Below are 6000 nucleotides of genomic sequence, written 5' to 3'. Positions count from 1 at the left end.
GAATGAGTTGTCATATGGAACATATCGAAGTGTGTCCATATTGGGAATTGAATATTGAGAAATCTATGATTAGATTAGGAACTTCTATGCAAAAGGATGTTCAAAGAAAGTACTTTGAGTGAGAGACATCACATCTATGGAATTGTCTTGTAACAATCTCCGATAGAAGATTTTGTAATATCATTGGCTATAGTCTTTGTGACTTTGGTGCAGTGACATTACGAAAGGATAAGTTCCATAGAATGTTAGAATCTAGCATATTCTATAAGTAGCAAGAATTTGATATTTTTTCACTTATGAAAAGGATTTGGAGTTGTGAAATGAGAATGATTGGAAATGTGTTCAATGTGATCTATTTCACAAAGTAAGAACCATAGGTAAACATTGTGTGCATGCTAGGAGCATGGGACAAGTGTTGTAATTCAAGTAAGAAGTTGATTACCCGAAACGACAAATAACGAGTAATCGATATGGTGATTAATAAAACGAGTTTTATTTATACTCAAAGGTTGAGGTCATATGGGAGTAGTATTATTCTTGTGTTTCACATTGCATGTTTTGACTTCCAGAATAATTGAGTTTATTAAGAATAATCGAATTATTCGAACGGGCCACAGTCGTTCATATGTTGGAAGTAGATATGATTGAAGACTGTCATGAATTGGTGTGTGAATGTCTGGAAAAGTATTAGACATAAGCAAGTGTTTGCTACAACGTTCGTGAATGCTTATGAATATGATTTGAGCATTGGATTAAACCCACGCTCACTTGGATCACTCCATGAATTGTATCACGAGTGATTAGTGAGACGATAACATCTTATATTCTTGAAACCGAGATGTGTGAGTTGTATCTTGCGAATCGGTTGCACATTGATAATATGTAAACGCACCAGTAAGTTGGTGTTATAAAACATATTGTTGTGTGTGATTCGGTGCGTGAGTACAAGCAAGCATTGTATCAAAGTTTATCCGTTCCTTTTATTCAAAGTAGGATAAAAGCGATATCTTTGGGCCCCTCGATGGTTTTGTGATGACAAACGTAAATGCTCGGCCGGGCTAGGGCTAATTTGATTTGTTCAATTAGTCTGTCGTCATAAATCAGAAATCGAGAAGTAGTACAAAGAGAATGATTAGAAATCATATCTCATATGATATCTAGAATGGAGGAATATATGATCCCTTATCTAAGGACACGCGTATTTGATATGATCAGAGTTGACAACGGCTTTGGAAAGCTACGATTGCAGATCGGGATCCGAAGTCATACGCAGAATAGTTGTTAGACTTATCCAAGTGGGAGACTGTTGGATTAGTGTCTAAGTCCATAACTATTTTGGTATGTACTTGACCCGATGGTGCATGGTCCTTTTGGGTTGCCTTCACCAAAGCAACTTGATTGGAGAAATAAATAAAGAGAGAGGTTATTATGATTTATTAATATGTTATAAGAATAATATATTAAAGGAGAAATCATATTTGTTTAATTAATATTGGTCAATAATTAATTAAGAATTAATTTTGTGATCAAGTGTAATTAATTAAACTAGAGGGGCTGAATTGTAATTATGTGATAGTTACAAAATAAGGTAAGAATTATCTTATATATATGGTGGACGAATATGAAGTGATAATTACTTAGAATTCGACTATGATAAGGATTCAAGGATTATCTTATGGGTTGCTTGGTGGATAAGCAACTAGATAAGGATAATGACTGAAACTCTATCTTTACAGCTATATAAACCCTCTAGGGCTTAGGAATTCGACCAATCCTTCCCAAGAGGTCCTAGATACGAATTCTAACCTCTCTCCTCTCTCTTTATACCTTCTCCACTTGCTTATGGTGTTTGTAAGCCATTAGAGGAGTGACACTTGTGACTCTCTGCTTTCCAAGGTCAATTCAAGGAGGAATTGGATTGTTATTGCTATATAACAATCAAGGTATGTTCTTAAACCTATTTACATGTGAATTCTGATTTCCATATGCTAGAATTAGGGTTCAAAGTCTTGGATTCAAAGTATGTACAATAGAGAAACCTAGATCCGAGTTTTAGGGTTTATATGAGCACGTAGGATGTCTTATGACCAAAAACCCATCAGTGATGTGGTTTGATCAAACAATGTTTTAATTATTAATGCTTTTCTAAAGTAATGTTTTAAAAACGAAATTTTTGGATGTGAAAATTGGGTTGTTACAGTTAAATACTAATTACATGCCAATATATTCCATTACATGTCATTTAGGACTCATTTGTGTCTCAGGAGCTCATTCGTGGAACTTCTCATCCATACACGAATCTGCAACTGAATCACCCACGTAAGGTGAGTTCATACCCCTATAATCAATCTTTTAAAGGTTTTTAAATGCTTTTAAGGGGGAATACAAGTTAAACACAATGATAATTGTGTAAATGTTTTTTGTGATAACCATCATATTCAAAGGAATTCCTATACTTTATAAGTGATCAAAACGATTTCAAAAACTCTTTTAAGTTATGTTACTTTATTGTTTGTAAAACACCATTTTTAGAGTACAATCATAACTAAGTAGATAAATGAGTCTTTTATTCAAATCAGTAACAGCTCAAACAAGCATACTAGTAAACTATAATAGGTACAATTTAGGGGTTCAATACATACATTAATGAGAATCAGAGAGAACATACTATAAAGAGAAACAAGGAGGAACATACTATACACTAGAACAGAAGAAACATACTATAACAAGAAAAAGATAACAATAATGTGAAACCACTACTTCATGACTTAGCATTATACTTGTTAGTTCGCGTTCTGTAATCAGAGTCTCCTGGAGGGAGAGCATTATTTTGTTAGATCTATACTGGATTGACCATCCTACACCTTGCTGCTAGCTACAGTAGGACCTACAGGTCTATGCGTGACAAATGTCATACCATTTCGATGTCTTTGGAACGTCGTGTCTTATACTAGTCGATCAAGCATGGTTACAACCATCTCACAATTTAACATTAATTAAAAATCAAGTTATAAGGTAGAAAGGGCTTTAGTAGTCACTTTATAAAACATTACTGAATACTTTCATTTTCCCATTACATTCTTATTGTGATCTCCTCACATAAAAGGTAATGCCATTTATTAAAAATAGTCTTAAACATGGGAAAACTTACACCATTAAACAAGGCAAACAGAACGGTCGAGTCTTAGTACATTCAGTTAGAAGGGGGCCTATAATTCTAACTTTATGATTCCTTGGTAGATACATCAGGGATATATATTAATCGGGTCCGTTAGACAGTTGAACGGGTGCTTTCCGCTCCATTTCAAGTTCCTTGTTTGGTTGTGGGCTTAGAGCAAATTCACCCAGTTTACTAACTAATCAACCTTAGCTATATATATATATATATATATATATATATATATATATATATATATATATATATATATATATATATATTTCGTATACACCAAGTAATCATAAGGATTACTAGGTATGGGTCAGGTCATAGTATACAAATTCAACACATTGTTTCTAGTACAATAACATACTTTTCAGATAGAACATTGAGTAATCTAAACTAGAAACTTATCAAATAAAGGGTTTAATCCATTTAATTAACCCAATATAACTTAAAGGACCTCTAGTGGTTAATTCTATAATACCTTAGTTTATACAGCAAGAGTTATATATAATTAACCTCCAACGGGCAGTTGGATGTGTGTTTTGTGCCTTACTTCATCTTCCTCGTTTGGTTGTGGGCTTAGGGCGGATTCGCATAATTAATTATCCGTTCGATTTTGGATTATATATAGCTGGTGTAAACTAAGTGATTATAGAAGGAACTATTTTTGTAAGATCCCAAAAATCAAGGCCAGAAATTTAATTTTTAATTAAGTGGTTTATAAAATAACTTATCGAGGCATTGCTAAAAATCATGTCAATACATAAAACCGTAGTGTCATGTCTCAAAATCATAACATCAAAAGTAATGTAAAATCAGAGTACAATCCCAAAAACCCAAAGCGGAAACCATGTGTGTGTGAGATGCGCTGCTACACTGCCGACTTTTTCCCCTTTGACGAAGATGTACCTGAAACAAAACCAAAAACTGTAAGCATAAAGCTTAGTGAGTTTCCCCCATCATACCGAATACCATACAATATCGTCGGTATCTTTCAACTGGTATCTGCCTTCGGTATCTTTCAACCGGTAACTATCATCGGTATCTTTCAACCGGTAACTGCCATCGGTATCTTTCAACCGGTAACTGTCATCGGTATCTTTCAACCGGTAACTGGGGACTATTTCAGCCCTACCACTAGCATACAATAGCAGGATATAAACAAACAGTCAGAAATATCGGGGTATTGACCTACCCCTTGGTCCCAACGAGCTATACCAGGGAAAGTCTATTCCCTGTCACTACCTCTAACACATATATCATATCACGCAGGCATGTCTCATGACCAAATCACATAACCAAACCAAGATAATTATCACAAAGACAATTATCTACTAAATAAGCCTGTTGGTGGGTCGACATTGTGGCCTTAGACCCACTCATATTAGAAGGTAACTCACATCAATGTCGTGTAGCGTCTGAACCGTCCTCTGCCGGAAGATCGACTCTCCTCGACTCCTCAATCCCTACACGACAATCCTCAAGTCGTCAAACAGAACATATGACCCTAACCAGGGTCAATACCATAACCAGTCAAAGTTAACATTGGTCAACGTCAACACCTAGTTGACATGACACACCGAGTTGGTCTACCAAGTCGTCGAGTCCGTGCTCTACTACCAGATCCAACCCCGACTCCACCCATCGAGTCTAGCAAGAACTCATTAAGTTCTCCTTCATTCATACCATCGGGACCATCTTCATCTGATTCGCCGAGGTCTTCCTTCAACTCGACAAGTTCACATTCCTCATAAAAAACGTGTCCAGTCTATGACTCGTCGAGTTGTATGAACAAATCGTCGATTCCATCTTCAACGGTTGGGAGATTGCCTTGGACTCATTGAGTTTGTTCATACACTCGTCGAGTCCCATGATTCCCAGGTCCCATTACATGTCTAAACATCTACGGAACTTTCTTCCCAAACAACTAGTCCATCCACAGAAAGGATTTGGTGGTCAAAACACACCGACTCGCCGAGTTCCAAGAACAACTCGTCGAGTCCCTTCTTGAATCTTACCATACAGCCGATTTAAATGGTTCTTAACACATCAAAACCATAGATCTGTCCTCCTAATGTCTATTTTATATGTAAAGTTCCAAACTTGGTGCACATGCATGGGGTTTTTGGCTAAAAAATCCATAAAAGGTGCTCTACAATGTGCATGCGGCTCTCATGGCCATAAAGTTGGCACCTTTATGTCATGAGCCCCCTCCAATGACTCAGATCTGCAAGTAAAACCCCATGAATCACTTCACAAATCCGAAAATGGCTTGCGAAACCCTAAATGCACCCAAAATCTAAGCCCTAAAGGTGAACAACCAAATGGAAGACCAAAACAGGGGGCATTTACCTTGATTGAGTTGAAGATGGAATAAGATCTCTAGATCTAGAAGCCCCAACTCGAATTCCCAATCTTTTTCCTTCCTTTCAAGCTTCACAAACCACCCAAAAGCACCAAATTGGCCTTAGATCACACAAAAATAGTTAGGGTTTCGATATACAGCTTCTTGGGAGAGATAAGGAAGAGGGAGGCTAAGTTAAGTCGTTTAAATAGGGTGCAACCCCTCAGATCCAGCCTATATGCCACCTTTCCCACCCGGGTTATGACCCTGAAGGTTCCAATATACCTGGGGCCCAACTTGCCCCGCTTCCTGAATCTAATGAATCCCATCCATGGCGACACCTTCCGGAGTACCATATCCCCGACCTGGAACTCCAGGTCTGACCGTCGCTTGTTGGCATAGCTTTTCTTCCGACTCTGAGCAGTCTAAAGCCTACTCCGAACCTGTTGTATCTTCTCCGTAGTCTTGAGTACCACTTCAGTACTCCCCATGT

This window comes from Lactuca sativa, chromosome 8 (assembly GCF_002870075.4).
Source record: "Lactuca sativa cultivar Salinas chromosome 8, Lsat_Salinas_v11, whole genome shotgun sequence".
Lineage (NCBI taxonomy): Eukaryota > Viridiplantae > Streptophyta > Magnoliopsida > Asterales > Asteraceae > Lactuca > Lactuca sativa.
Note: the sequence above shows the minus strand (reverse complement) of the source record.